This window comes from Oncorhynchus mykiss, chromosome 19, assembly GCF_013265735.2.
Source record: "Oncorhynchus mykiss isolate Arlee chromosome 19, USDA_OmykA_1.1, whole genome shotgun sequence".
NCBI classification, from domain to species: domain Eukaryota; kingdom Metazoa; phylum Chordata; class Actinopteri; order Salmoniformes; family Salmonidae; genus Oncorhynchus; species Oncorhynchus mykiss.
The window spans coordinates 35,189,382-35,211,290 of NC_048583.1; positions in this window are offsets into that span (position 1 = coordinate 35,189,382).

Sequence of the window (21,909 nt, forward strand, 5' to 3'; positions counted from 1 at the left end):
TCAAAGCTTAGATACCCTAATAAGTAAATAAACGATAAGATTTAAGACAGAGAATCGTTATTGTCTTTACCGGAGAAAAATACCAAAGAGCACGTTCTCTTCCACGCGCTTGGAAACACTACAGGCAAAATGGGAGCCACCTAGAAAAACTACAATTTCTGGCAAATTTTTCCAAAAAACAGCCTGAAATTCTTTCTAAAGACTGACATCTAGTGGAAGCCCTAGGAACTGCAATCTGGGAGGACTTGGCCTTATAATAAAAGTGATAGCCATTGCAAATAAGGGTAGGCAAAAACATTTTTTGGGGGGGATAGTTTGTCCTCGGGGTTTCGCCTGCCATAGCAGTTCTGTTATACTCACAGATATCATTTTAACAGCTTTAGAAACTTTTTTTTTCTTCTATCCAAATGTAGCAATTATATCCTAGCTTCTGGGCCTTTACTTTGGGCACGCTATTCATCCGGACGTCAAAATACTGCATGATTCCATATGTGTTATATATTAGTTTTGATGTCTTCACTATTATTCTACAAAGTAGAAAATAGTAAAAAGAAAGAACAAGTAAGTGTTTCCAAACTTTTTACTGTTACTGTACTTATTCAGACTCAGTACTTTGTTGAAGCATCTTTGTTAGCGATTTATTTGTTGGCACACCTGTATTTTGGGAGTTTCTCTCATTTTTCTATGCAGATCTTCTCAAGCTCTGTCACGTTGGTTGGGGAGCATCGCTGCACCGCTATTTTTAGGTCTCTCTAGAGATGTTCGATTGGGTGAAAGTCCGGGCTCTGGTTGGGCCTCTCAAGGACATTCAGAGACTTGTCCCGAAGCCACTCCTGCATTGTCCTGGCTGTGTGCTTAGTGTTATTGTCCTGTTGGAAGGTGAAACTTCGCCCCATTCTGAGGTCCTGAGCTCTCTGCAGTCAGGTTTTCATCAAGGATTTCTCTGTACTTTTCTCTTTCCTTCGACCCTGACTAGTCTCCCAGACCCTGCATCTGAGAAACATCCCAACATTATGATGCTACCACCAATATGCTTCACTATAGAGATAGTGCTAGCTTTTCTCCAGACGTGATGCTTGGCATTCAGGCCAAAGAGTTCAATCTTGGTTTCATCAGACCAGAGAATCATTTTTTGGGGTCTTGGAGTCCTTTAGGTGCCTTCTAGCAAACTCCAAGTGGGCTTTCATTGGCTTTTACTGAGGAGTGGCTTCCATCTGGCCACTCTACCATAAAGGCCTGATTGATGGATTGCTGCAAAGATGGTTGTGCTTCTGGAAGGTTCTCCCATCTCCACAGAGGAACTCTGGGGCTCTGTCTGAGTGACCATTGAGTTCTAGGTCACCTCCCCGACCAAGGCTCTTCTCCCCCTACTGCTCAGTTTGGCTGGGTTGGCCAGCTCTAGGGATAGTCTTTGTGGTTCCAAACTTCTTCCATTTAAGAATTATGGAGGCCACTGTGTTCTTGGGGACCTTCGATGCTGCAGACATTTTTTGGTACCCTTCCCCAGATCTGTGCATCAACACAGGTGGACTCCAATCAAGTTGTAGAAACATCCCAAGGATGATCAATGGAAACAGGATTCAATTTCGCATCTCATAGCAAAGGGGCTGAAAATGTATGTAAATAAGGTATTTCTGATTTACATTTTTTATACATTTGCAAACATTTCTAAAAACCTGTTATCACTTTGTCATTTTGGGATATTGTGTGTAGATTGATGAGGGAACATTTTTATTTAATCTATTTTATAATAAGGTTGTAACAAAATGTGAAAAAATTCAAGTGGTCTGAATGCGCTGTGGCCCTGTCCTTAACCTCATCCTCCCTCACAAAGTTCCTTAGTTCTTTGTATGTCTGAATGTTGTACATCTGCAGGGAAATCTTATTTTACTGCCAAATTATGTTTCATGGAATGCATAATGGACTGACACACGCTAACTGATGCATTAAATTGCTCAGTCTGCGGGTTGTCGCTTTAATGCCAGCATATTCATTTTTAAAACAAACTGCGGCATACACCCCACACTAGATCCCTGCCAGCACAGTGACTCAATCTTCGTTAGCACCTCGCTGTGTCTGCCTGTACGCCTCTGCTGCCTCTGCCTTTGTCCCCGGCAAATCCAACACACTCCTGAAATACCTACAAAGAAAAGGCCTTGATAAGGCATTGGAGAACTGACATCCTGTTGGCAATCAGAGTCAGACATTTTTCCCCCAGTCTAAAGGTGTTCCTAATCAGTGCTCAGCATTGTTCTCGTTTGTGACTCTTAGCATCACTACCGTCCGTCGCTGGGTGATTGCACTCTGATTCAGGCTTGTTCTGTATGTACGTCTCTAGTCTCTCTCTCACTTTTTTATTTTATTCCCTCTCCCTCTGTCTCACCCTTTTTTCCATAATGAAAGTGAATTTTTTAGACCTACAGTGCATTCACAAAGTATTCATACCCCTTGACCTATTCCACATTGTAAGGGTTTTCCTCCTCCTCTTAGTCTGAGGAGGAGAAGGATCGGAGGACCAATGCGCAGCGTGGTAAGTGTCCATGGTTGTTTATTTAAAAAACATAAACTGAACACTATGAATACAAAAACAATAAACGTGAAACGAACGAAAACCGAAACAGTACCATGTGGTGAAAAACACAGACACGGAAACAACCACCCACAAAACCCAACACAAAACAGGCTACCTAAATATGGTTCTCAATCAGAGACAATGACTAACACCGGCCTCTGATTGAGAACCATATCAGGCCAAACATAGAAACTGGAAAACTAGACACACAACATAGAATGCCCACTCAGCTCACGTCCTGACCAACACTAAAACAAAGAAAACACAAAAGAACTATGGTCAGAACGTGACAGAACCCCCCCAACCCCCCCCCCCCCCCCCTTGCCGCCGACCCTGACCTGGGACCCTAATAAATAGGCCCACAGGACTGAGGGACACCTCTGGCCTTAACAAATTCCTCCGGACTGAGGGGCAGATCCGGACTGAAGGGTAGCTCAGGACTCAGGGGTAGCTCAGGACTGAGGGGTAGCTCAGGACTGAGAGGTAGCTCAGGACTGAGAGGTAGCTCAGGACTGAGGGGTAGCTCAGGACTGAGAGGTAGCTCAGGCTGGTTGACGGCTCTGGCGGCTCCATGCTGACTGGCGGCTCTGGCGGCTCCATGCTGACTGGCGGCTCTGGCGGCTCCGGACAGACTGGCGACTCTGGCGGCTCAGGACAGACTGGCGACTCTGGCGGCTCAGGACAGACTGGCGACTCTGGTGGCTCAGGACAGACGGGAGACTCTAGCGGCTCTGGACAGACGGGAGACTCTAGCGGCTCTGGACAGGCGGGAGACTCTAGGGGCTCTGGAGAGATGAGAGCACCTGTAGCCAAAGGACGGAGAGACAGCCTGGTGCGGGGGACTGCCACCGGAGGGCTGGTGCGTGGAGGTGGCACTGGATGTACCAGACCGTGAAGGCGTACTGGTGATCTATAGAGCAGGGCTGGCACCATCCGCCCTGGCTGGATCTTCACCCCAGCCCGGCAGATGTGGGGAGCAGGGATGTAGCGCACCGAGCTAAGCACGCGTACTGGGGACACCATGCGTTCCATCTCATAACACGGTGCCTGACCAGTACAACGCCCGCCACGGTTAGCACGGCTAGGAGCATTGGTGATTCCCCTTGCCACTTTATTGTTAAGCCAACGGGTTTTTGGTTTGAGTTTGTTTTGCCTTCACCTACTCAACATGGCATCTTATTGGCTGGTTTGCGTAGCTTGCTTACGAGGGGGGATGTTCCAGTTAGAATCGTCCCAGTGAACAAGCACCAAACCAGCGGTAAGTTGTTGGTTGCAAAGCACTGTACATCAAAAGTTATTTTTACACTCTCAAGTGATGATTTAAATGTACAATTTATATCAAATTGTTTGTGAATGTTATTCGAACATCACACATAAGATGCAGCGTTTCTTTTAGAATATTTGTTGTGCATTTTGTTGTAGAGAATTCCCGCCAGTATTAGCTAGCAACTTACTGTGTCTGGTGGGGGGGTTCATATATTTTGTACAGTGCGTGAGGGCAGAGTTGGAGGGTGAGACGTGCATTGCATGACGTGCAATTTTGTGTCGTTCTTATCAGGTACATTGTTAAAGATATTATATTGTATATTGTAATTGTATTATTTTGGTAACTAGCCCAGTGAACAAGCACCAAACCAGCGTGCGTGAGTGCAGAGTTGGAGGGTGAGACGTGCATTGCATGACATGCAATTTTGTGTCGTTCTTATCAGAATAAAGCTACATGACTGGTGCTACATGTTGGAGTTCCGTGTCGATGACTGATTGTACACAACGCAAGACGAGTACTGTTACAATGGCACAGGACGTGCAGGTCTAGGAAGGTGCACAGGAGGCCTGGTGTGTGAGGCTGGCACAGTCTTCACCAGATGACTAGCACGCACCTCAGGACGAGTGCCGTGCATACTGGCGCCAAACTAACAGCTCTCTCTCCTCACTCTCCTCCAATTTCATCAACAACTCCTCGAATGTCTCATAATCTCCCCTCCGTTCACTCTCCTCCAATCTGTCCAACAACTCCTCGACAATCTCAGACTCACCACTCAACTTCGCCGACTGCTCCATTACCGCCCTGACCGGCTCTGGTTTCCTCCTTGGCTTCTTACGGAAAACAGGGGGAGTTGGCTCAGGTCTAACTCCTGACTCTGCCACACTCTCCCTGTGCTACCCCCAATACATTTTTGGGGCTGCATCTCGGGCTTCCAGCCGCGCTGCCGCGCCAGCTCCTCCTAATGCCACCCCTCTGCTTTCGCTGCCTCCAGCTCTGCTTTGGGGCGGCGATATTCCCCTTGCTCTGCCCATGGTCCTTTTCCGTCTAGGATTTCCTCCCACGTCCAGGAGTCTTGTGTCTTCGGCCGCTGTTGCTGCTGCCCGTTACCACGCCGCTTGGTCCTTGGTTGGTGGGTGATTCTGTAAAGGTTTTCCTCCTCTTCGTCTGAAGGTGTAGATAGCAAATGTTCCTTTTTTCAAAAAATATTATTTTTGTAGCCGAGAATTCGGCCGGAAATTGCGGTCACGACAACGCCGAAAAATATTCCAAATTAGCTCCATAATATTGACAGAAACATGGCAAACGTTGTTTATAATCAATCCTCAAAGTGCTTTTCAAATATCTATTCGATAATATATCAACTGGGACAGGTGGCTTCTTAATAGGAAAGAGAGAAACAATGGCCGCATTTGTCTTTTACGCACAAAACACTCTGAGAGCCTCCAGCTGACCACTGACGCAATGTTGACGTTCAGGCTCATTTTTCAAAATAAAAGCCTGAAACTCTCTGTTGTGACACATTAGGGAAGCCATAGAAAATGGAATCTGGTTAATATCTCATTCACTGCTCAATAGGGACGCATAGGAACGCAGAGCTTTCTAAATAAGAGTCAATATCAGTTCTGTTATACTCACAGACAATATTTTTACAGTTTTGGAAACTTTAGAGTGTTTTCTATCCTAAGCTGTCAATTATATGCATATTCTAGCATCTTGTCCTGACAAAATAGCCCGTTAACATTGGGAACGTTATTTTTCCAAAAATGAAAATAGTGCCCCCTAGATTCAACAGGTTAACTAACCTCCAGACGAGCTTCAATGCCATTCAACTCTCCTTCCGTAGCCTCCAACTGCTCTTAAATGTCAATAAAACTAAATGCATGCTATTCAACCGATCATTGCCTGCACCTGCCCGCCCATCCAGCATCACTACTCTGGACGGCTCTAACTACAAATACCTAGGTGTCTGGATAGACTGTAAACTCTCCTTCCAGACTCACATGAAGCATCTCCAATCAAAAATTAAATCTAGAATCGGCTTCCTATTTTGCAACAAAGCTTCCTTCACTCATGCTGCCAAACATACCCTCGTAAAACTGACCATCCTACCAATCCTTGACTTCGGCGATGTCATCTATAAAATAGCCTCCAACACTCTACTCAGCAAACTGGATGTAGTCTATCACAGTGCCATCCGTTTTGTCACCAAAGCCCCGTATACTACCCACCACTGCGACCTGTACGCTCTCGTTGGCTGGCCCTCGCTTCATACTCGTCGGCAAACCCACTGGCTACAGGTTATCTACAAGTCTCTGCTAGGTAAAGCCGCTCGTAGCACACGCTCCAGCAGGTATATCTCACTGGTCACCCCCAAAGCCAATTCCTCCTTTGGTCACCTTTCCTTCCAGTTCTCTGCTGCCACTGACTGGAACGAACTGCAAAAATCACTGAAGCTGGAGATTCCCATCTCCCTCACTAGCTTTAAGAACCAGCTGTCAGAGCAGCTCACAGATCACTGCACCTGTTCATAGCCCATCTGTATACAGCCCATCTATCTACCTCATTCCCATACTGTATTTATTTATTTTGCTCCTTTTGCACCACAGTATATCTACTTACACATCCATCTTTTGCACATCTACCATTCCAGTGTTTAATTGCCATATTGTAATTACTTCGGCCTATTTATTGCCTTAACTCCCTTATTTGACCTTATTTGCACTCACTTTATATAGACTTTATATTCTTTTTTTTTCTACTGTATTATTGACTGTATGTTTTGGTCATTCCATGTGTAACTCTGTGTTGTTGTATGTGTCGAACTGCTATGCTTTATCTTGGCCAGGTCACAGTTCCAAATGAGAACTTGTTCTCAACTAGCTTACCTGGTTAAATAAAGGTGAAATAAAATAAATTTAAAACATAAAAAATAAGTAACTATCTTAATTTCGCTACTACCATTAAAATGCATGTACTGAAAATACACGCCTACTCCCTTTCTCCCACTCCGGCGCTCAACGTTGCCGGGCTCTTCACCACCGGTGTTGGTAACCCACATTACACACACCTGGTAACCATCATTGCACACACATGCTCCCCATCGTTACGCACACCTGGACTTTATCATCATCCTGATTACTCTCCCTTTATTTAGCCCTCAGTAGCTTCAGTCTTCAGGCAGTAGTGATTTTGTTAACATTCAGTACGCTACTCCTGTTTCTCATTATTATACTCACCTTCTGCACCTGTTTACTGACTCCCTATGTATACATTATAGAATACTGCCTGTCAAGATATGGAAGCAACAGAAGGATACCTCCCAGGTGGTCGACAAACAGGAACACCTATTCCATCAACATCACGACCAGCTGGCTGAACTGGGTACGGTAATGGATCCTCTGCTTTCACCACCACATCAACAACACCCGAGAGGATTCATCTCCAACTAGCGAAGGATTCTCTACCATGATTTGTCAAGCCAGTCCCCCAGCACATCCAGCAGTCCGCCCAGGTCAGCGATGCCCTATTGTCCCTCCTGGACAAATATGATGGGAATTCATCAAAATGCCGTGGCTTCCTACTCCAGTGCTCTCTCCATTTTGGCCATCAGAGAGGAGCCCTCACCATCGAGAGGTCAAAGGTTGCCACTGTCATTTCCCTGCTGACCAGACGGGCTTTGTAGTTGGCTACGGCTGTCTGGGAGAGAGGGAGGAGGAGCTGGGTTCCTATGAGAGGTTCATGGCTCTGTTCAGGGCAGTCTTTGATCATCCACCTGTGTAGCAGCCTCCAGCGGATGGAATGAGCCGGCGCTCCGCGCCTTATTCCGAAGAGGATTGCGCGATGAAGTCCAGAGACCCCTCTCATCTCCCGCCTTCCTCCTTTGTCCGTCTTGAAACAGAGCTTGAACCCATGGAGGTAGGGGCAACACAAAGTGGCGTTGACAGAGACGGCTGAGGCACTGCTCCTCTTCTGGTCAGGAGGGGCACCAGTTTTAGCGGTGTCCAGTGCGTTGCAAGCCAGAGTCCACAAGGACAGTGATCATCCGTTTCCTGGGTAGGCATCAGTATTCTATCATCATCATCTCTTTCCGCCAAAGCCTTTCTGGTTTCCATTTCACTGGCTGGATGTCCCTCATGTGTTGTCACTACAGCTCTAGCGGACTCCGGCGCCACGGGGAATTTCATCGACCAGACCCTCACCCCCTCCCTGAACATCACCTCATACTCACCCTTCCCTTCCTCATCATCAATGCACCAGTACACAAAGTCGTTATCGGCCTCCCGTGGCTCCAATGGCATGACCCCACCATCTCATGGTCGAGGATGAAAATCCAAGACTGGGCACTGGTGGACCTGCTTTTCCTTCCTCTGTGGTTGAGAGTCCTGTGGTTACTCTCTAGCCCAACATCCCAGAGGTATACCAGTATCCCTGGGAGGTTTTCTCCAAGACCTGCGCCACCTGTCTACCTCAACATCGCCCCAGGGACTGTGCCATCGACCTGTTCTGCACCTTTGCGCAGCCTCAATCTACCCTCTGTTGGTAGCTGAAACCAAGGCTATGGAGGAGTACATCCAGGAGGCTCTCCAGCACGTCCACCTCCCCTGCATCGGCAGGCTCTTCTTCATTGCCAAGAAGGGCGGTGGTGTAAGCCCGTGCATCAATTACGGAGGCCTCAATTCCATCACCACCAAGTACCGCTGCCGGCCACGATCAAACAGCTCCGCTGGGCCCGTTATTTTTACCAAATTGGACTTCTGGAGTACCTACAATCTGATCCGCATCCGGGATGGGGATGAATGGAAAACGGCATTCAGCACTATGATTGGCCACTACGAGTACTTGGTGATGTTTTATGGATTAGCCAATGCTCCATCAGTGTTCCAGGCATTTGTTAACGAGGTGTTCCGGGACATGGTTCGGCTCAAGATGGTCATATATATCGATGACATCCTGGTCTACTCAGCCACCTTGGAGGATCACAGCGCCCACGTCAGAGTAGTCCTGGAATGCCTCCTGGAAAATCACCTGCATGTGAAAGAGGAGAAGTGCCAGTTCCATCAGGCCGCTGTCTCCTTCTTAGGATACCAGATCAGTCCACAAAGAGTGATGATGGAGAAGAGGAAGGTTGATGCAGTCAGGTCACGGCCAGTCCCAATCACCATAAAGGGGCAACAACGGTTTTGGGGTTTGTCAAATTCTACCGCCGCTTCATTAGGAACTTCAGCTCCATCGTCTCACCTCTCTCATCAAGGGTGTTCCCCGTAAATAGATGCAGAGTCCTGCAGCAAATGAGTCCTTCCAGACACTGAAGGAACGTTTCACCTCCGCCCCATTGCTGAAATACCCAGATCCTACATGGTGGAGGTGCGAGGGCCATCCTGTACCAACGTCAAGGTAACCCACAGAAATTGTATCCATGTGCATACTACTAAAAAAAATGTCTCCTGCAGAGAGGAAACATGACGTCGGCGACCAGGAGCTCTTGGCGGTGAAGGTGACATTAGAGGAGTGGAGACACTGGCTGGAGGGCGCCAAGGACCCATTTTTCATCCTCACCGACAATCGGAACCTGGAGTACAGTCACATGTCATGATGGCAGTCAATTTCCACATGACCGTTTAGTCACTGTAATTAGGCTTCTTCAAGCTCTGATGCTCTCCAAGCTCTGATGCTCCAAGCTCTGATGCTGCTTATGGCCATTAGTAGCCTACCAAACTAGTGTCGCTCTAATCACTCTGAAATCAATGTCATCGAAAATCTAATCAAACACTTCATGAGAGCCCATAAGCTATGTTGCAAATGTTGCGCAACATTTCTACAGGCTATGCAATTGCAGGAGAAAACAGAGTGATGGCCTCTATTAAAAATAGGAGGATCCCATCAGCTTACCAGCCACCAATTTATTTATTTCAAAAACATTCCTAATATTAAGCACATTGCTTCTCTTTGCAACAGGAGTATAGCCTACCTGGCTGGCATGAAAATGAACCAGGGGAAAAGAAAATTCACAATCACTTGTAAATGATGCCCAGGTTAAGGCAAGAAACAGACCATGCTTTTTTTTTTACTTTTTCAAATCATAGTCGCACACCTCATGTAGCCAAGCCCATAGGCCTAGATGTTTTGATAAGGTTTTTATCACAGCTAGTGTCCAAATAGTTTCTTAAAATGAAGCACATCTATCCGCTTTACAAGGGGTGTAGGGCCTAACTGGCATACATATGCAGAGCGTGAATTTCAAGTTTGAGGAAGAACATTTTTACCATAAAAATGCATGTTTATAATAAAAGCATTACATACATAATCACATTTGTGGTGATTTCCTGCTAATGGAACATTCACACTTATAGCCTACTGCCGTGTGCGTTTTGCTGTAACCTATATATAACTAGGCAGGTTAGTTAAGAACAAATTCTTATTTACAATGACAGCCTACACTGGTCAAACCCGGACGAAGCTAGGCCAATTGTGCACCGCCCTATGGGACTCGCAATCACAGCCAGATGTGATATAGCCTGGATTTGAACCAGATTGTCTGTAGTGAGGCCTCTAGCACTGAGATGCAGTACCTTAGAGTGCTGCGCCACTCAGGAGCCCAATAATATATAATGTGAAGAAATAATATAATGGAATAAATAATATAATATAATAATATAGTAGCCTAATAGTTTATCAACATGTTAAGCTAAATGTTCTCATCTGTTGCATCCGGCTCATTGCTTAAAACAGGTTTTTGATGCTAGTGGTTGTAATAATTTGGAATCTATCGCATCCCACAACTGTCCCAGACTATATTTGGAATATTTATTTCTCGCACAGAATAGGCCAACTTTTGTATTATGTGGGAAAATAGATTGACATAGGCTAGTGCATTTGCTGTTCGTTAGGCCTACTTATCTTGTTTCCTCACGAAAAGCAAATGTGCACAATTCTTCCAATATCTTCAATATGCACCTCTGATTTTGTTAAAATAGTTTTAAAAAGTAGTTACTTGCTGCTCGATCATCCTATTTTTCCAACTTAATTGAGGAAAAGAAGAACAATCCGAAATGTATTTTTGATACTGTCGCAAAACTAACTAAAAAGCAGCATTCCCCAAGTGAGGATGGCTTTCACTTCAGCAGTAATAAATTCATGAACTTCTTTGAGGAAAAGATCATGTTCAGCAGAAAGCCATGGCCCTCCTATGTTGAACATAATAAACGGCTCTCTATCCACCGGATGTGTACCAAACTCACTAAAAGTGGCAGTAATAAAGCCTCTCTTGAAAAAGCCAAACTTTGACCCAGAAAATATAAAAAACTGTCGGCCTATAACGAATCTTCCATTCCTCTCAAAAAATTTAGAAAAGGCCGTTGCGCAGCAACTCACTGCCTTCCTGAAGACAAACAATGTATACAAAATGCTTCAGTCTGGTTTTAGACCCCATCATAGCACTGAGACTGCACTTGTGAAGGTGGTAAAATACCTTTTAATGGCATCAGACAGACTCTGCATCTGTCCTCGTGCTCCTAGACCTTAGTGCAGCTTTTGATACCATCGATCACCACATTCTTTTGGAGAGATTGGAAACCCAAATTGGTCTACACGGACAAGTTCTGGCCTGGTTTAGATCTTATCTGTCGGAAAGATATCAGTTTGTCTCTGTGAATGGTTTGTCCTCTGACAAATCAACTGTAAATGTCGGTATTCCTCAGGGTTCCGTTTTAGGACCACTATTGTTTTCATTATATATTTGACCTCTTGGGGATGACATTCAAAAACATAATGTTAACCTTCACTGCTATGCCGATGACAAACAGCTGTACATTTCAATGAAACATGGTGAAGCCCCAAAATTGTCCTCGCTAGAAGCCTGTGTTTCAGACATAAGGAAGTGGATGGCTGCAAACTTACTACTTTTAAACCTGGACAAAACAGAGATGCTTGTTCTAGGTCCCAAGAAACAAAGAGATCTTCTGTTGAATCTGACAATTCATCTTAATGGTTGTACAGTCGTCTCAAATAAAACTGTGAAGGACCTCGGCGTTACTCTGGACCATGATCTCTCTTTTGACGAACATATCAAGACTGTTTCAAGGACAGCTTTTTTCCATCTACGTAACATTGCAAAAATCAGAAACTTTCTGTCCAAAAATGATGCAGAAAAATGTATCCATGCTTTTGTTACTTCTAGGTTAGACTACTGCAATGCTCTACTTTCCGGCTACCCGGATAAAGCACTAAATATACTTCAGTTAGTGCTAAATACGGCTGTTAGAATCCTGACTAGAACCCAAAAATTTGATCATATTACCAGTGCTAGCCTCCCTACACTGGCTAGAGCTCCATTTTTATGGAATGGTCTGCCTACCCATGTGAGAGATGCAGACTCGGTCTCAACCTTTAAGTCTTTACTGAAGACTCATCTCTTCAGTGGGTCATAGGATTGAGTGTAGTCTGGCTCAGGAGTGTGAAGGTGAACGGAAAGGCTCTGGAGCAAGGAACCGCCCTTGCTGTCTCTGCCTGGCCGGTTCCCCTCTTTCCACTGGGATTCTCTGCCTCTAACCCTATTACAGGGGCTGAGTCACTGGTTGACTTCATGTCGTCCCTAGGAGGGGTGCGTCACTTGAGTGGGTTGAGTCACTGATGTGATCTTCCTGTCTGGGTTGGCGCCCCCCCCCCCCCTTGGGTTGTGCCGTGACGGAGATCTTTGTGGGCTATACTCGGCCTTGTCTCAGGATGGTAAGTTGGTGGTTGAAGATATCCCTCTAGTGGTGTGGGGGCTGTGCTTTGGCAAAGTGGGTGGGGTTATATCCATCCATCCTGTTTTGCCCTGTCCGTGGATATCATCTGATGGGGCCACAGTGTCTCCTGACCCCTCCTGTCTCAGCCTCCAGTATTTATGCTGCAGTAGTTTGTGTCGGGGGGCTAGGGTCAGTTTATTATATCTGTAGTACTTCTCCTGTCTTGTCCGGTGTCCTGTGTGAATTTAAGTATGCTCTCTCTAATTCTCTCTTTCTCTCTCTCGGAGGACCTGAGCCCTAGGACCATGCCTCAGGACTACCTGGCATGATGACTCCTTGTTGTCCCCAGTCCACCTAGCCGTGCTGCTGCTCCAGTTTCAACTGTTCTGCCTGTGGCTTTGGAATCCTGACCTGGTCACCGGACGTGCTACCTGTCCCAGACCTGCTGTTTTCAAATCTCTAGAGACAGCAGGAGTGGTAGAGATACTCTTAATGATCGGCTATGAAAAGCCAACTGACATTTACTCCTGAGGTGCTGACTTGCTGCACCCTCGACAACTACTGTGATTATTATTTTTTGACCATGCTGGTCATTTATGAACATTTGAACATCTTGGCCATGTTCTGTTATATTCTCCACCCGGCACAGCCAGAAGAGGACTGGCCACCCCTCATAGCCTGGTTCCTCTCTAGGTTTCTTCCTAGGTGTTGGCCTTTCTAGGGAGTTTTTCCTAGCCACCGTGCTTCTACACCTGCATTGCTTGCTGTTTGGGGTTTTAGGCTGGGTTTCTGAAGAGCACTTTGAGATATCAGCTGATGTACGAAGGGCTATATAAATACATTTGATTTGACTTCCTGAGCTTTGTATTCAAATAGTTGTAAAAAGTATACGAACCCACAAAGTCCTCAACAGATAAGCACTTTGAATAATGAGCAGTAGGTCGTCACTGTCAGAATTTCACCATCGTCATCTTGGACTCTGCATGGTGTGTTTCCGTTAGTGAACAGATGCAGCATTACAGTGGAATGTCTTCTTACAATGACACCGTGGGCTCTATTTCTGGCTAGCGTTAATGCAGAGCTAGTGTCAAGCGCACGTTAGTTTGCAATTTCATAATGTAAAAGCTGTCACTCTGGCATTTTCCAGCCCTAACGCCAGGTTCGGCAATTTACCTAACAAACATCAGCACGCTTGCACTCAGATGGGAGGGGTGGAAATATTTGAGGCGTGTCCTTAAAAACATGATGGAAAGTGCTAATTTCAGGCAGCGCTGGTAGGGATATTTAAAACTGCTCTAGGGTAGGGGGCACCATTTTCACCTCTGGATGAAAAGCGTGCCCAATGTAAACAGCCTGCTACTCAGGCCCAGAAGCTAGGATATGCATATAATTGGTAGATTCGGATAGAAAACACTCTAAAGTTTCCATAACTGTTCAAATAATGTCTGTGAGTATAACAGTACTGATTTGGCAGGCAAAAACCTGAGAAAAATCCATCCAGGAAGTAGATTTTTTTTATTTTTGTCATTTTCTATTCAATGCCATTACAGTATCCATTGACTTAGGACTCAAATTGCACTTCCTATGCCTTCCACTAGATGTCAACAGTCTTTAGAAATTGTTTCAGGCTTGAATTCTGAAAAATTAGGGAGTAAGACCAGTCTGAATGAGTGGACCCTACAGTGTCACAGAGCTTTTTCATGCACAATTCCTAGAGCGCACCTCTCTTGTTTATCTTTTATAATAACGACGTTATTGTCCGGTTGAAATATTATTGATTATTTAGGCTAAAAACAACCTGAGGATTGAATATTAACATCGTTTGACATGTTTCTATGAACTTTACGGATACAATTAGGATTGTTTTCTGCTTGTTGTGACTGCATTTGAGCCTGTGGATTACTGAAGAAAACACACAAACTAACCAAAATATTATTTTTGTAGGCGAAATAGCTCCGTTTGTTCTTCACGTTTGGCTGAGAAATCGACCGGAAATTGCGGTCACGACAAAGCCAAAAGATATTCCAAATTAGCTCCATAATAATCGACAGAAACATGACAAGCATTGTTTATAATCAATCCTCAAGGTGTTTTTCAAATATCTATTAGATAATATATCAAACGGGACAATTGGTTTCTCAGTAGAAGCGATTGGAATAATGACTACCTCTGTGTTTTACGCGAGAATTTCTCTGGGAGCATCAGGTGACCACTTGCGCAATGAAGCCGCCTACGGGTATTCTTCAACATAAATGCGTAAAACTACGTCACAATGCTGTAGACACCTTGGGGAATACGTAGAAAGCATAATCTGGTTGATAGGGCATTCACAGCTCAATAGGGACGCATCGGAACGCAGGGCTTTCAAAAGATGAGTCACTTCCAGATTGGATTTTTCTCAGGCTGTCGCCTGTAACATCAGTTATGTTATACTCACAGACAATATTTTTACAGTTTTGGAAACTTTAGAGTGTTTTCTATCCTAAGCTGTCAATTATATGCATATTCTAGCATCTTGTCCTGACAAAATAGCCCGTTAACATTGGGGACGTTATTTTTCCAAAAATGAAAATAGTGCCCCCTAGATTCAAAAGGTTAACACAGTGTCCAAAGAAGGGCCAGAAGTATACAGAATGGTGTCGTCTGCGTAGAGGTGGAATAGAGAATCACCAGCTGCAAGAGCGACATCATTGATGTATACAGAGAAGAGAGTCGGTCCCAGAATTGAACCCTGAGGCACCCCCATAGAGTCTGCCAGAGGCCCGGACAACAGGCCCTCCGATTTGAAACACTGAACTCTATCAGAGAAGTAGTTGGTGAACCAGGCAAGGCAATCATTTCAGAAACCAAGGCAATGAATACGGCTGCACAGTATTGTTTCTTATCGATGGCGGTTAAGATATCGTTTAGGACCTTGAGCTTGGCTGAGGTGCACCCATGACCAGCTCGGAAACCAGATTGCATAGCGGAGAAGGTATGGTGGGATTCTAAATGGTCGGTAATCTATTTGTTGACTTGGTTTTCGAAGACTTTAGAAAGGCAGGGTAGGTCTGTAGCAGTTTGGGTCAAGAGTGTCCCCCCTTTGAAGAGGGGGATGACCGCATCTGATTTCCAATCTTTGGGAATCTCAGACGACACGAAAGAGAGGTTGAATAGGCTAGTAATAGGGGTTGCAAAAATTTCGGCAGATAATTTTTAGAAAGAAAGGGTCCAGATTGTCTAGGCCGGCTGATTTGTAGGGGTTCATATTTTGCAGCTCTTTCAGAACATCAGCTGACTGGATTTGGGAGAAGGAGAAATGGGGAAGGCTTGGGCGAGTTGCTGTGGGGGGTGCAGTGCTGTTGACCAGGGTAGGGGTAGCCAGGTGGAAAGCATGGCCAGCCGTAGAAAAATGCTTATTGAAATTGAAAGTGGATTTATCCGTGGTGACAGTGTTTCCTATCCTCAGTGCAGTGGGCAGCTGGGAGGAGGTGTGCTTATTCTCCATGGACTTTACAGTGTCCCATAACTTTTTTTAGTTTGTGTTGCAGGAAGAACATTTTTGCTTGAAAAAAGCTAGCCTTGGCTTTTCTAACTGCCTGTGTATATTGGTTTCTAGCTTCCCTGAAAAGTTGCATATCACGGGGGCTGTTCGATGCTAATGCAGAACGCCATAGGATGTTTTTGTGTTGGTTAAGGGCAGTCAGGTCTGGAGAGAACCAAGGGCTATATCTGTTCCTGGTTTTACATTTCTTGAATGGGGCATGCTTATTTAAGATGGTGAGGAAGGCATTTTTTTAAATAACCAGGCATCCTCTACTGACGGGATGAGGACAATATCCTTCCAGGATACCCCGACCAGGTTGATTAGAAAGGCCTGCTCGCTGAAGTGTTTCAGGGAGCGTTTAATAGTGATGAGTGGAGATCGTTTGACCGCTGACCCATTACGGATGCAGGCAATGAGGCAGTGATCGCTGAGATCTTGGTTGAAAACAGCAGAGGTGTATTACATAATGGCAGGTACACATATTATCATTGAGAGGTATGATAATGGTTTGAGAGTGTAAAGTCACATTTGTAAAGAGGGCCAAGGTGAATTAGTTTTATGTTAACCTTGCACCACCAACACAAATCTTCTCCATGGTTTGGATACTGGTTTGCATAAATTACCATTTGCAATATAAGAAAGTATTTTCTCTGCACCTGCCAGAGAGAAACGTTCTCATTATTGTCCTTTTTTATTTTCCTTCAAGCCAATGGATTTACATTCAACATATGAACGGAGAAGGGATCTCGTTTTAATTTTCAAGGATAGTTCTTCTGCAGCAATGTGAATACCATTTCCATAAATTTTCATAACCTTTCATGGCAGTAAACCCATATTACATTTTCTTTAAGAGAATTATATAAGGTCTGTCTTTCTCCTTTATGGTGCATCAGCTCTCATCAGTGTTGGGATTTGGGTCAAGGTTTCTTGGCAAGTGATAGAAGGACAAGAGCAATTGCTGTGGACACGTTTCGATTCCCCGCAGCAATCTTTACTGCAAGTCTTCCTTTAATCATTTCGAGAGGCTCCCAAAGCATCCACTGGAGCTTCTCCTCTGTGTCTTACCAAAAACTGTGCAACACGTTTCTGGCAAAATGCTTTTGCAGTCTTGCCAAAAATGATTTACAATTTTTTTAAATAGAGTACATACACTAGAGAAGGGCCCTTTCCTGAAAAGCATGAGGTGCACTTGCACTTTAAACTGTGGGTGCAAAATAAATATATTTGAGCCAAAAAGCTCCATTATACAATTTCTCAAACAGTTTAGTCCTTAGGACTTAAAAGTAAGAACTTTGTTGGAACACTGTTTCAATTTAAATCAGTTGACTGCTAAGTGTCTTGGTGTCTTTCCCCAAGTACGGCAGGGAAGTTTTTGGGAACAGGGACAATGGTGGTACAAAATGTTTCTTCTATGCAAATGTTGTTGATCAGTAGAACAAAATAAGTCTCAATGGAAGGGAATCTGCTGCCCCATGAAAATCAGCGAAAGCAAGCTCAATAACTCAATGCATGCTCACACTCCTATTAAATATGCATTCACCTGTATTGAGAATAGGCCTAGACTACATCCTGATTTACCCAGTTTATCAATAGAGATTTAGCATTCAAATAAATTATTACCATTATGTGGTTATGTAGTTAGATTCGGCAAAAACAAAGTCAAATTGATTGTATGATTGTATAATTGAGTCTCTAAAAAATGGACACGAATTTGTATTCAAATGTAATGATTTTGAACTCAAAAGATCTGTCTGGATCAAGTGCCATTCTGTGACTTTGACTAATACCCCTTATTTTTTGATGTGGTATCATTTTGGTATTGTTTTGATATAGAGTATCATGATGGGATCTAATATTGTGACACTAAACCTGGTAACGTGACAATACTACCCTGCATTGATGTTGATAAGTGAAGGTAGGTTTCTACCATTTTGATTTCAGTAATCCAACTCTCTGTACCTCTCAGTAATTACAGTGCCTTGCGAAAGTATTCGGCCCCCTTGAACTTTGCGACCTTTTGCCACATTTCAGGCTTCAAACATAAAGATACAAAACTGTATTTTTTTGTGAAGAATCAACAACAAGTGGGACACAATCATGAAGTGGAACGACATTTATTGGATATTTCAAACTTTTTTAACAAATCAAAAACTGAAAAATTGGGCGTGCAAAATTATTCAGCCCCTTTACTTTCAGTGCAGCAAACTCTCTCCAGAAGTTCAGTGAGGATCTCTGAATGATCCAATGTTGACCTAAATGACTAATGATGATAAATACAATCCACCTGTGTGTAATCAAGTCTCCGTATAAATGCACCTGCACTGTGATAGTCTCAGAGGTCCGTTAAAAGCGCAGAGAGCATCATGAAGAACAAGGAACACACCAGGCAGGTCCGAGATACTGTTGTGAAGAAGTTTAAAGCCGGATTTGGATACAAAAAGATTTCCCAAGCTTTAAACATCCCAAGGAGCACTGTGCAAGCGATAATATTGAAATGGAAGGAGTATCAGACCACTGCAAATCTACCAAGACCTGGCCGTCCCTCTAAACTTTCAGCTCATACAAGGAGAAGACTGATCAGCCAAGAGGCCCATGATCACTCTGGATGAACTGCAGAGATCTACAGCTGAGGTGGGAGACTCTGTCCATAGGACAACAATCAGTCGTATATTGCACAAATCTGGCCTTTATGGAAGAGTGGCAAGAAGAAAGACATTTCTTAAAGATATCCATAAAAAGTGCCGTTTAAAGTTTGCCACAAGCCACCTGGGAGACACACCAAACATGTGGAAGAAGGTGCTCTGGTCAGATGAAACCAAAATTGAACTTTTTGGCAACAATGCAAAATGTTATGTTTGGCGTAAAAGCAACACAGCTGAACACACCATCCCCACTGTCAAACATGGTGGTGGCAGCATCATCATTTTCTTCAGCAGGGACAGGGAAGATGGTTAAAATTGATGGGAAGATGGATGAGGCCAAATACAGGACCATTCTGGAAGAAAACCTGATGGAGTCTGCAAAAGACCTGAGACTGGGACTGAGATTTGTCTTCCAACAAGACAATGATCCAAAACATAAAGCAAAATCTACAATGGAATGGTTCGAAAATAAACATATCCAGGTGTTAGAATGGCCAAGTCAAAGTCCAGACCTGAATCCAATCGAGAATCTGTGGAAAGAACTGAAAACTGCTGTTCACAAATGCTCTCCATCCAACCTCACTGAGCTCGAGCTGTTTTGCAAGGAGGAATGGGAAAAAATGTCAGTCTCTCGATGTGCAAAACTGATAGAGACATACCCCAAGCGACTTACAGCTGTAATCGCAGCAAAAGGTGGCGCTACAAAGTATTAACTTAAGGGGGCTGAATCATTTTGCACGCCCAATTTTTCAGTTTTTGATTTGTTAAAAAAGTTTGAAATATCCAATAAATGTCGTTCCACTTCTTGATTGTGTCCCACTTGTTGTTGATTCTTCACAAAAAAATCCAGTTTTATATCTTTATGTTTGAAGCCTGAAATGTGGCAAAAGGTTGCAAAGTTCAAGGGGGCCGAATACTTTTGCAAGGCACTGTACCTCAAGGAAGGGAGGAAGGAAGGATGCATTTTGAAGTCATTCAAACTGGGCCATCATCCTCATGGCTATTTTCTCTTCAATCATGGTTAATCTCTGAGGCCTATTTGCTGCTGTCTGTGCAACTAAATTCTCCCTCTATGATGTCCTTGTGTGCTGGTACAGCAGGAGTGAGAACCTTGTTTAGGAAATTGCCCTGTGTTGTGAGCATGGCTGACCTAGCAGTGCTGCCCTAAGGTGGAGCTGGGGAGGGGAGGCAGCCTTCCTGAGACTGGGTTGCTTCATGCCTGGGTCCTGATCTGTCACTACTGATTATAAGTAACAGTCTCTGTGGAGGTGGCAGGTTTGATGTATGAGACCGGACAGGCATGGTTTGAACATGTGAAAACAGGATGGGAAGAAGGGCATTATGGAAAGATATGTATGACCAACTATTGAACTGCTTTTGTGAAAGTGATCCACTGCACTGTGCAGACCAATCCTCTCTCTGTACCCCTTTGTCAACTAGTAGTGTTGTAAACTGCACCCTCTCTCAGGGAAGCACACATCAAACTCGGCCATTTAAACTCATCCAACTCATGAGTGGGCACTGTTAATGTATCTCTATGGCAGCACCCAATTGGGAGCTAAAGCTGCCTGGACCTCCCAGAACATGCTGCGGTCGAGCACTGTCCCAGTGACTTCACTAACCCACCAGAATCCTTGAGCTCACACCAATCTCACACAGCCAATTCAGCACAAACAGAGATCAACAAGGGCTGCCCCCGAGGCTGAAACAGCTGCATTAGAGAGCTACCTTACTCAATGAAAATTTACCAAAACAACAATACAATGTAAAAGTGACCATGTTTGCTTTATTAGCTAAAGCAATTTAAAAAATCTAATTAAATTATTTGCTAACTGACATGATATCATGTTGGGACATGAATGCATTCCAGAATTACTGCAAAACAGCACCGTCTCTTGGATAGTGGTGGGGCAACACCCATCTTGTCCTGAATAACGTGTCGCAATCACATGTTCCACCACATATAACAACTTTTTCCATTTGTCTTCTTTTTCTTAAAATATTAGCATCTTGTAATGAGCTGCCAGTTGTGGAAGGTTTTCAAAAGCAGACCCTTTGACACCATGAACAGAGCGTGTGATGTTTACAGAGACAGACACGCCACAATATTTCTGGCTACTGTCTCATGTGTGAAACATTCATTCCTATTCTTTCTTTAGAATGGAGATTGAGATCAGTGACTGCTTGAGAGACAATTTTTGAGAGACTGGCCTTCAATATTGGAGAAACATGACATTTTAATCAGTAATACCGCTCACCCGCTGCCAAAGTGTTCAATATTATATCTTCTACTTTGAAGAATCTGAAATCTGTTTTGATGTTTAAAACTTTTTTGGTGACTACATGATTTCAAATGTGCTATTTCATAGATGTGATGTCTTCACTATTATTCTACAATGTATAAAATAGTTCAAATAATGAAAAACCCTTGAATGAACAGGTGTGTCCAAACTTTTGACTGTTTATACAGTCGTCTGACTATTATCAAAAATATTTTAGAATGTAAATTCTAATTATTATGTTATATTAGATTTCTTTCTGACATTTTATCTTCAAAGCAAGTGAAATGATCACAAAATGGGAATTATTCCTCTGCAGTTTACAGGTTTGGAAAATGGCTGTGGTCCTTTATGGCTCAGTTGGTAGAACATGGCACTCGCACCGCCAGGTTGGTGGGATTGATTCCCAGAGCCACCCATCCGAGAAAAGGTATGCACGCATGACTGTAGGTCGCTTTGGATAAAAGTGTCTGCTAAATGGCATATATTATTATTATTATCTTACAGCTCAGGAGCTCTGATGTACTCCAAGGACTGGGCAGACATACAATCGAAGCAATCTTTACACGGTCAACTTGACAGTTCACTGGAGAATTGGTATATCTTCTTGTGACTATAATTTAATCTGATGACTCTGTACTAGACAAGACAAACCCTCTTATGGTTCATGGAACACTGTGTGAGTGGGATCAAATCTTCCTGTAGTGCTGTCTCAGAGAGCAGAAGGTAGAAGCCCCATCAAGTGGCAGGTTTAAGAGAGAGAGCCAAGGAAAAATAGGAACGTTTCCCTCGGGGCCACAGGTTCCCCAGTGGCTAGGCTGCCACAGGCATTGACAATTCACAGAAGAAAAAAATGGGAAAAGGACATTTTTTTGTTGTCTTTTTTTGTGTGCAAGC